The 11,190-nt window shown below is 40.2% G+C and overlaps 1 pseudogene; it reads right to left on the bottom strand.

The window, feature by feature from the left end:
* Positions 1-5,799: 5,799 nt before the first annotated feature.
* LOC133254446 (trace amine-associated receptor 8-like) lies at positions 5,800-6,735 on the bottom strand (annotated as a pseudogene).
* Positions 6,736-11,190: the final 4,455 nt, after the last annotated feature.

Genomic DNA, 11,190 nt, shown 5'->3' with positions numbered 1-11,190 from the left:
AAGCAGAAAATAAAATTAACAGCATATAAAGAGATGATACATCTTGATTAGAGTCTATGCCAAGAATGGAAGTTTGCTTTAACAATTGAAAATCTATTACTATAATTCACCATTTTAACAAATTTAAATTGTATGATCATACAATGAAATACAAAATTCCATCTATTTCAAAATTTATTCATTGCTAAAGGGAAAAAGTCTTAGCTAAGTAAAATATGAGATATTTTTATCTGAAGAGGTCTACACAAAAAGGACCTATTGCACAGGATATACTGCAGAGAGATATTTAAGAAATTCTCTTTAAGATTAATAAAAACTCAGAAACACTTCAGTAGGAGAAAATTTATGAGCTGTAAGGCATGCAAGATATCTGTAAATTCAAATGCATTTCAGTCATTCATGTATATTACATTTATATTTGCTTATTTATTGTTTAGACCTTGTCAAGAAAATGAGAGTTATCAAGGGAATAGTTCATGCAAAGATGGACACAATAAAGGACAGAAATGGTAATGACCTAATAGAAGCAAAAGAAATTAAGAAGAGGTGGCAAGAATACACAGAACTACACAAAAAAGGTCTTAGAGGCAAAGAGAACCATGATGGTGTGGTCATTCATCTAGAGCCACACATCCTGGAGTGTGAAGTCAGATGGGCCTTAGGAAGCATTACTATGAACAAAGCTAGTGGAGGTATGGAATTCTAGCTGAGCTATTTCATATCTTAAAAGATAATGCTGTGAAAGTGCTATACTCAATAGGCCAGGAAATTTGGAAAACTCAACAGTGGCCACAGGACTGGAAAAGGTCAGTTTACATTCCAGTCCCAAAGAAAGACAACCCAAAAAGGTTTAAACTACTTCACAATTGTGCTTATTTCACATGCTAGTAAGGTAATGCTCAAAGCTCTCCAAGCTAGGCTTCAACGTGAACTGAGAGCTTCCAGAAGCACAAGCGGGATTTAGAAAAGGCAGAGGAACTAGAGATCAAATTGCCATAATCCATTGGATCAGAGAAAAAGCAAAAGAATTCCAGAAAAACATCTGCTTCATTGACTTTGCTAAAGTATTTGATTGTGTGGATCACAACAAACTGTGGGAAATTGTTGAAGAGATGGAAATACCAGATCACCTTACCCACCTCCTGAGAAGTGCTGTATGAGAAGCCCTCCTTCAAGAAGCAACAATTACAACTAGGCATTAAACAATGGACTGGTGCAAAACTGGGAAAACATTACATTAAGGCTGTATATTGTCACCCTGCTTACTTAACTTCTATGCAGAATATATCATGCAAAATGCTGGGCTGGATAAAGCGCAAGCTGGAATCAAGATTGCCAGGAGAAATAGCAATAACTTCAGATATGCAGATGACACCACCCTAGGGGCAGAAAGTGAAGAGGAGGTGAAAGGTGAAAGACTAGAGTAAAATATCTGGCTTACAATTCAACATTCAAAAGACTAAGTTCATGGCCTCTAGTCCCATCACTTCATGGCAAATAGAGGGGAAAAAATGGAAACAGTGACAGACTTGATTTTCTTTGGCTTCAGAATCACTATGGATGATGTCTGCAGCCATGAAATTTAAAAATGCTTATTCCTAGGAAGAAAAGCTATGACAAACTTAGCATATTAAAAGCAGAGATGTTACTTGCCAACAAAGGTCCATATAGTCAAAGCTATGGTTTTTCCAGTAGTCATGTATGGATGTGAGAGTTGGACCATAAAGAAAGCTGAGCCTGAAGAATTTATGTTTTCAAATTGTGGTGCTGGAGAAAAATCTTGAGAATCCCTTGCACAGCAAGAAGATCAAACCAGTATATCCTAAAGGAAATCAATCCTGAATATTCATTGAAAGGACTAATGCTAAAGCTCCAATATTTTGGCTCCTGATGCAAAGAGCTGACTCATTGGAAAAGACCCTGATGCTGGGAAAGATTGAGGGCAGGAGGAGAAGGGGGCGATAAGAGGATGAGACGGTTAGATAAGACCACCAACTCAATGGACAAGAGTTTGAGCAAACTCAGGGAGACAGTGAGGGACAGGGAAGCCTGGTGAACCACTCTCCATGGGGGTCACAAACAGTTGGACATGACTTAGTGACTGAATTACAACAGCAATAAAACAATGTTTATAAAATGTGATAATATTGGACCATTTTGTCTTTTACTGGACTCCAAAGAGATTGCTTCTAAATTTTCATCTCTCAGTGTGTGCTGAATTTCAGTGATAGATATATTTTTATCACTTTAAAGAAGGAAACAATGAGCAATCAAAACTTTGAATAGAACTCAGGCAAAATCAAAGAGCTTCATTCTCATACTTAGTATTAACATGACCTGGTGTCTTTGTTACTTTTTTCTTGAGTAATAATATGATAGATTCACTCCTACCTACTTATGGAGAAGGAAATGGCAACCCACTCCAGTGTTCTTACCTGGAGAATCCCAGGGACGGGGGAGCCTGGTGGGCTGCCGTCTCTGGGGTCGCACAGAGTCGGACACGACTGAAGCGACTTAGCAGCCTACCTACTAATGAGTTTTCCTGGAATCATTTTGCCAACTCTAATTCAGTCATCTAAGGCTAAGGAGGTTATAATACAGTACCAAGAAAAGCATTACATGCTTGTGTAATTGGAAAGCCTTGATCAGCCAACCTGGGCAGTCATATTTAGGAAAGACTCTCCTGGAGTGATCTTCCCTGTGGCTCAGTTGGTAAAGAATCTGCCTACAATGCAGGAGACCTGGGTTCGATCCCCAGGTCAGGAAGATGGTCTGGAGAAGGGAATAGCAATCCACTTCAGTGTTCTTGCCTGGAGAATCCCATGGACAGAGGAGCCTGGCAGGCTACAGTTCATGGGGTTGCAAAGAGTCAGACATGACTGAGCAAATAACACTGCTACTGCTATCCTGGAGTGAATGTAAGAATCTGCTCTTTTGTTTTCTTTTTCTTTTGTTGAGTTCCACATACTCACTACATGCTCAAAAGAAATTTCATATTCAGAATTGCACTAGAGATTTTGGTATCATACATAATAATAGAATATTTTTCCTACCCGGAAGTATTTTAAAAATCTTTAATTTTCCTTTGATCTGACTATCTATAATTTAATTTAGTAACAGTGTAATTCTGTGTGACATTTATTGAATGGAACTATTATCTGACTCTTTCATTAATTTTTTCAATGTTCTCTATGCTCTAAAAATAGGAAGATGTCCTTTTTTAAAATCTGCTTCAGTTAATCTGATGTATTGAGGATAGTAAGTGATAACATGAAAATGTACTTATTCTTATCATGCTACTGCTCTACTTGATTCCCTCTTTTCCAAGCCCAGTCTTCCATTTATGGAAATTAATCCAACAGTCCCAAACTAATCTACCCTTCTATTTGCCTACTTTTGCCTACACAAGTCCAAACATGCTTGGGGATTCCTCAAAAGTCCTTCCTACTGAAAAATAAGGTTGTTTTAACAACTTTTAAATACGCAGGCCATGGGACCATATGTGGGTGAGAAGACAATATTGTAGGAATGACCAAATACCATGTGCCAGCCTTGTGATGGCAACTCATCCTCTGCTCACAGGAGTTAGATCTGCGATATCCTTCTGAATCTCAAAAAATATATTTTAAAATGAATTGTCCATACTACCCACAAAATTATTTCCCTTGAGGAAAATACTAGATAAAATACATTTTTAATCCTTAGCTATCCTTGTACAGGTACTTAGTGAAGTGAAGTCGCTCAGTCGTGTCCTACTCTTTGTGACCCCATGGACTGCAGCCTACCAGGCTCCTCTGTCCATGGGATTTTCCAGGCAATAGTCCTGGAGTGGATTGCCATTTCCTTCTCCAGGGGATCTTCTCAACACGGGGATTGAACCCGGGTCTACCGCATTATAGACAGATGCTTTACCATCTGAGCCACTTACTTGTATATAATTAAAGTTCAGTATTTGTTTGAAAACAGTGAAAAGACTCAATGAAAACCAATGAGAAAAAATTACTTCAAATGAATGACAAGACAGAAAAATCCAAAAGAAAAAGACCTACATACCACTACTTATACTATAATGGTTTCATTATACAAAATACACTGGACTTCCGCAATGGCTCAGCAGATAAAGACTCTGCCTGCAATACAGGAGACACAGGAGACATGGGTCGGAGATTTATACATTGTTTATGCTTTTTCTAATATTAGGTTTTTTGCAGCAAAAGCAAACAATTTTTGATCCTACAACATCCTGGAGAAGTAAATACAGAGTACACTTAGGTGAGGAAACTGCTGAGGAAAAAATGAGAATGTGAATTACACATCATTTTCAAGTGAGAGAAATTGATGCAGAAATGGTCCCTGCTAGAGATAATAGATAATTTTTTCACATGCAGACTTTATATTAGCTAACAATCATTGTATCAGCTTTTTTGGTAAATTTTTTCCACAATTTCTACTTCTTTATAATGTCTGTAGCTAACACCTGATTTCAAAGCAGAATTACTGTTTCCACAATACTACAAGTGAACATTCTAAGATTCTTCCCAGCTGTTAAGCAGGAGGGGCTTACCTGCTGCTCCAAAAGCTCCAGGAAGATACAGAGGAGATAGAGTCTCAAGACAGCAGTAAATACACAGACCCTTAGATAATGTCCTGAAGCCTGGACTGTCTGATATGGGCTGAATCAGGTCCTCTCATTCCCAATTCATATGCTGAATTCCTAACTCTCAGTATTTGCAATATAACTATATTTGGAGACAAGATCTTTAAAAAGTTAATTAAGCTAAAATGAGTTTTTAGTCCTATATGACTGGTATTCTTAGAAGAGTAGATTAGGATGCAGACTCACATGTAAAAAGGACCATAAGAGGACACAGAGAGAAGACAGGCATCTGCAATCCAAGGAGAGCGGTCCTCTGAGCAAACAAACTCTTGCTGACACATTGATCTTGGAAGTCTAACCTCTACATTTCTAAGTAGGAGAAATGATTTCTGTCGACTGAGCCACCCCACCTGTGATACTTTGCTATGACAGCCCTAGAAAATGAAATAATGTTGCAGAAGACTGAGAAAGAAGGACCATTGAAAGATAAATGAAAGTTGAGCCTAAATGAGAATATGATTACAGATTTGAGAACGAAAAATGAGATTCAGGATTCACAGAAATGGATATATGGTACATATAGTATACATATACATATAGTATAACAAGTACGTATAGTAAGGATGTGTACGGAGCATCAAGACAGATGATACAAGTAAACCACTTAATCATTTGTTACTTTGTTAAATCGCTTCAGTTGTGTCCAACTCTTGCTGAGCCTATAAACTATAGCCCCCCAGGCTCCTCTGTCCATGGAATTCTCCAGGCAAGAATACTGGAGTGGGCTGCCAGGCCCTCCTCAAGGCCATGCCTTTATTACTTAGTGCAATAAATATCTTTATTATATGATGAAGGTACCTGTCTGTGACTTTGCTCCTGGCTAATTTGAAATATATATATATTTCCCCAATTTTGAAAGGCTTTATTCATTTTTTGTATCTAATTTCACCATAAATTCATAATATTAAAACCAGTCCAGGTTCGATGCACGATGCTGGATGCTTGGGGCTGGTGCACTGGGACGGCCCAGAGGGATGGTATGGGGAGGGAGGAGGGAGGAGGGTTCGGGATGGGGAACACATGTATACCTGTGGCGGATTCATTTTGATATTTGGCAAAACTAATACAATTATGTAAAGTTTAAAAATAAAATAAAATTAGAAAAAAAAATAGTCCTAAATTTTTCAACTTAGTGCTTTAATTTACTCTGAAAATAAGCTAGTGGTTGATGAACTATCCTTAAAAAGTCCCCCACTTAAAATAGCTTTCAAGGTTTTCCTAAACCAAGAGTAAAATAAAGTATAAATCAAAGTGTTCATGGCTGAGTTATAATAGGAACCCCAACAGCAAATCTCATAAATATAGGGAGGGTTTATGAAACCCATAAAGGCACCAATTAATATATCAACTGTACATGGTAACCATGAAATCATAAATGCTACTACTGTGATCCCCAATGTTTTAGCTGCTTTTCTCTCTCTCTTGGGCACTCTGGATTTGTAACTCTCTGATTCTGCTTTGCTACCAGTATTTTCAATTTTTAGAGCTTGTTGTTTAGCTATTTAAAGAATCTTGCCATAAAGAATCATAACAATGGTAGGTATAAAAAATAACAAAACACTTATCAAAACCCATACACAGTTGAGAGCACTTACTAATTCCTCCATCCCATCATCACTGACACCTGTGTAGGACACAGCTCCGCTGTACACAAGGGGCAGAATCCAGGAGATGCTGATGCATACCCCTGACACAGACACCTTGAACTTGGTGGGATAGACCAGGGGGTCAGTAACAGCAATGTACTGTCAATGAAGATGAAGGACAGGTGGAAGAGAGAAGAGTAACAAAATACCACTTCACAGGAATTGTGAAGCACACAAAATCTGGCTCCAAAGTACCAGCACCTCTCCACGGACCTGACCATGCTGAAGGGCATCACGGTCACTCTGCACAGGCCAGAGAGGTGATCAAGAAATTGGCTAGAGAATGCAGCTGCTTGAAGTGAAGAACTGAAGTAATCACCAACAAGTTTCCAAAGGTAGCCAATAAAGACCCAAAGGAGATTTAATACAAGATCTGTTCACATTCTCATGGCAGAGCTGCACGGTTTCAGGTTGGGAAAGATTGCTGGCCATGGTTCTGCAGTTGGATGCTTGCTTTGTTTCTGCTTTTCAGAAAAATGGTCTTCAATTCTGAAAATTTTAAGATAAAATAAAATAAAACTGCATACTTGAGTACTACTTTTAAAAACTGTCTCATATTTCATCCTTTTCCCATTTTGTTATGAAGAGAAACTAAAAGAATTTTTAAAACTCAGAAATACATTCTTTCTATGTTTACATAATACTTCTATATCTAAATCTCCTAGATAGTTAACCCTAAGCAAATCTACTATGATTTTTCATCAGTCCAGAAAACACATTGCCTCATAATTGAAGAAATTTAATTACTTGGTCCTTTATACCTGTGGATTTCTTCCTTACAAAGGATATGTGTGCATGCTTAGTTGCTCAGTCAATCAATTGTGTCAACTCTTAATGACCTCATGTCCTGTAGCCCACCAGGCTCCTCCAACCATGGCATTTTTCAGGCAAAAATACTGGAATGAGTTGCAATTTCCTACTCCAAGGGATCTTCTTGACCCGGGGAATGAACTCATGTCTCCTTCATCTCCAGCATTGGCAGGCAGATTCTTCACCACTGAGCCACCTGGGAAGCCCCCTTATAAAGGATAATCACATGCAACAATTGCATGTTTAGAAAGTCACATCTTGATAGACTTCCACCTTCACATCTGAGAAGTTAACACCCAGGATGCTTTAAGAAGCCAGCCAATAAACTTGGTCCATGATAAATTCCTCACAAGCAACCCCTGTAGTGTAAGGTACGACTCATGAAAGGAAACTTACTTTAGATCATTATAATTAAAAAGTTCTACAGAACACATTTCTCTAAGCCCTGTTACCTTATCAAAATCCTTACAATTTTCACAACAGAGAAATTTCTTTTAATTCAACTGTTCTGAAATAGCCTTATCCTGTATTTGACAATAATGTTACCTATTCACTATTTATAAGACTGGTTGTGCAATTTGCAGGGTTGGGCAAAAGAAAAATGTGGAGACCTTTATTCAAAAACATGAAAAATAGTGCCCTCAAAGTATCAAGCTTTTCCCCTTCTCTGCAGTTTCTCTCACCTACCAAGATGTTTGATTTTTGCTATGGAATGCCTCTCTCTCAGACATGCAGATATTAGCAGGGCAAGTGCAGTTCCTCAAAGGTGCCTGGAGATCCTGCCCTGTGACTCAGTGATCCAACCACTACCAGGCTCCCCCTCTCACCAACCGCTGAAATAATAGTCCAGGCTCAGGTTGGAGTGAGGAAGCTGAGCCAGGTATCTGCCCTTCTCCTGGGCCTGCCACCTCAACCAAAGGCAGATAGACAACCCCCTGAGATGGCAGCCTCCACATCAGGAACCACACAGTACCTAAACTGGTGAAGGAGGGGCTTGGACTCCCCGAATCTCTTAAGTAACATGCTGTGCCCTACCAGCCTGAGATGGGATGACACTTGTCATGCTTGCCCTGAGATTGCTCAATGCACACCAAACCACAACCTTCCCCGCATCATATCCAGTCCTCATATAGGACGGAGAGGGGAGTGGCAGTGCTAGTAAGTCTGGGTGAGGAAGGAGAGGCTGAACTGGGCCCAAAGAGCCAGGGGTAGGGGATCAGGTGGATGAGAATCCTTCCCATGAAAACAATTATTCAGTTAATCATCTACCAAATTCTTCTGGGGAGTACTATCATTTCTTTTCTTTCAATTCTCAAATATAACTTGATTTCTTCCCACTTTTATTTAGTAACCTTGCCTCCCCCTTTTTTGATAATATAACATACAGAATTTAAAGACTGAGAGGGTGGAGAGGTTTGGGGTGCATAATGGAAGCAAGAATCAAGGATGGTTCCAGGCTTTTAGCTTGCCAACAAGAAAGATGCGATAGGAGAAAGAGTACACTAGGGAGAAAGATGATGGGTTAAGTTGGGAGTGGTCAGAGGGACATAAAACTGAGGTTCTTTAGTGAGTGGTTTAGTCTGTAAATTTTTAGCTCAGAAAAGAAACTGCCTGATATGATCACATGAAATTCTTCAGCATCCTCGTGTTTTGAGAAGTAAATCTGATTGCCTGCTATACACCTGTCATAAAGCCTAGAATATATATCTGATACTCAATAAACATTTGTTGACCAGTTTGGAAGGTATATAGTGAAAGCAGAAGAAACTGGATGTGCACCAACTTCAAAGTTATGCCTACAAACAAATACAGATGAGAGAAGATGAAAAAGTGGTCCCACAGACTCCCATGGGATGAAAGTGGTTCGTGAAGGAGAGAATACCAGGAGTGTCAAAGGTTAGTGACGGGTCAGGTTAAATAAAAACTGAGAATTGTTTGTTGTCATTAAAAACTGGATCACTGCTGAACATGATTCTACCTCTTCTGGTGGAATATTAGAGATAGACTCCAAATTGCAGTGGATTGAGAATTAACGGGAATGAATAGGGAAGACAAAGACACCATGAGCAACGGCTGATATTTTCATGTTAATTATAAAGAAGAAAAGAGACATGAATTTCTATTGGGAAACATAGGTTCAGAGAATGCCATGTTGCTATTTAGATTCTGTTTTGATTTGATTCATGTTTATTTTGTTTGGGGATGCTAAAGTAGCTAATGAGGAATACGAGACCAAAGACTGAGCTCTGATCAGAAAAGTTTTACTGCCAAGCCGGGCGCAAACAAGCACAGATCTAGTCCCTGGGAGACTAGAGTCAAGGGAGCAGAAATAGAGTTTTCTGAAAGCCAAGGGGCCATGAACTACCAATAATTAAGAAAGCAAAGTTTCTGAGTGCTGCTGATAGGGTAATGGAACATGGGTTCACTTGTTAGATAAGCACCAGCCTGGTTGGACCAGTACTCTTGCCTGGAAAATCCCATGGACGGAGGAGCCTGGTAGGCTGTAGTCCATGGGGTCACTAAGAGTCAGACACGACTGAGCAACTTCACTTTCACTTTTCACTTTCATGCATCAGACAAGGAAATGGCAACCCGCTCCAGTGTTCTTGCCTGGAGAATCTTGGGGATGGTGGAGCCTGGTGGGCTGCCGTCTATGGGGTCGCACAGAGTCAGACATGAATGAAGCAACCTAGCAGCAACAGCAGCAGCAGCAGCAGAAGCCTGGTTGGAAATGTCTGCAAACCTACAAGGAGTGCTTGACTCAGGATTTGGGCCTTGTACTAGATTCCTATTGTTGCTATAAGAAATCACCACAAATTTAGTGGTTTACAGCAACACAAGTTTATTATCTTATAGTTTCAGAGGCTAGAAATTTAATGGGTCTCATTGGACTAAAACCAGGCATTGACAGTGCTGTCATCCAACTGGAAGCTCTACAGGAGAATCTGTCTCTTGTCTTTCCTGACTTCTAGAGGTCAATTGAGGAGCTTCCGTGGTGGCTCAGATGGGAAAGAATCTGCCTGCAATGCAGGAAGCCTGGGTTCAATCCCTGGGTCAAGAAGATCCGCTGGAGAAGGGAATGGCAACCCACTCTAGTATTCTTGCTTTGAGAATTCCATGGATAGAGGAACTTCGGAGCTACATACAGTCCAGTCCATGGAGTCAAAAACAATTGGACACGACTAACTGTTGTGGCCTCTAGAGGTCACCTGCATTCCTTAGCCTGTAGTCCCTTTCACCAAACAGGATGTTACTGCTGCTGCTGCTGCTAAGTCGCTTCAGTCATGTCCGACTCTGTGCGACCCCATAGACGGCAGCCCACCAGGCTCCTCCCTTCCCTGGGATTCTCCAGGCAAGAACACTGGAGTGGGTTGCCATTTCCTTCTCCAATGCATGAAAGTGAAAAGTGAAAGTGAAGTCACTCAGTCATGTCGGAGTCTTTGCAACCCCATGGACTGCAGCCTACCAGGCTCCTCCGTCCATGGGATTTTCCAGGAAAGAGGACTGGAGTGGGGTGCCATTGCCTTCTCTACCAAACAGGTTAGCATCTTCAAATCTCTGACTCTGACACTTCCCTCATCTCCCTTTTTCATTTTTAATGACCCTTGTGATTACATTGAGCTCATCTGGATAGTCAAAAATAATCTTGCCATCTCAAAATCCTTAACCACATCTACAAAGTCCACTTATCCACACAAGGGCCTTGTCCAGTTCACTTCAGAGATTAAGCTATCACTTTGCAACAGCAAATAAGTGATTAAGTCAAGTCAAGTGGAGGCAACTGCAAAAGCCGACATCCACAGGTTCTGAGGATTAGTATTAATACATTAAAAATCCCTTGATGGAATTGAGAGAGTCATTTCCTAGGCAGGTTGATAGGAAATCTAGGGGTCCCCAAGGAGAGAGGGGTCTGGAATTCTCAAGGAGGAAGAAAGGACAAACTTTTCACAGTCTTTGTAGACCAGGACCTGGGGACTGGAGTCGATGAAAATGAGAGGGTAACAGGCAGGAAGGCCAGGGGTCTCCAAATGGAGGAAATAGCCTGCAAGTGTCAGACATTTTTATCTCTCTTAAGCC

The sequence above is a fragment of the Bos javanicus genome, chromosome 9 (genome assembly GCF_032452875.1).
Source record: "Bos javanicus breed banteng chromosome 9, ARS-OSU_banteng_1.0, whole genome shotgun sequence".
NCBI lineage: Eukaryota > Metazoa > Chordata > Mammalia > Artiodactyla > Bovidae > Bos > Bos javanicus.
Note: the sequence above shows the minus strand (reverse complement) of the source record. Positions and strands in the feature narration are given on the sequence as shown.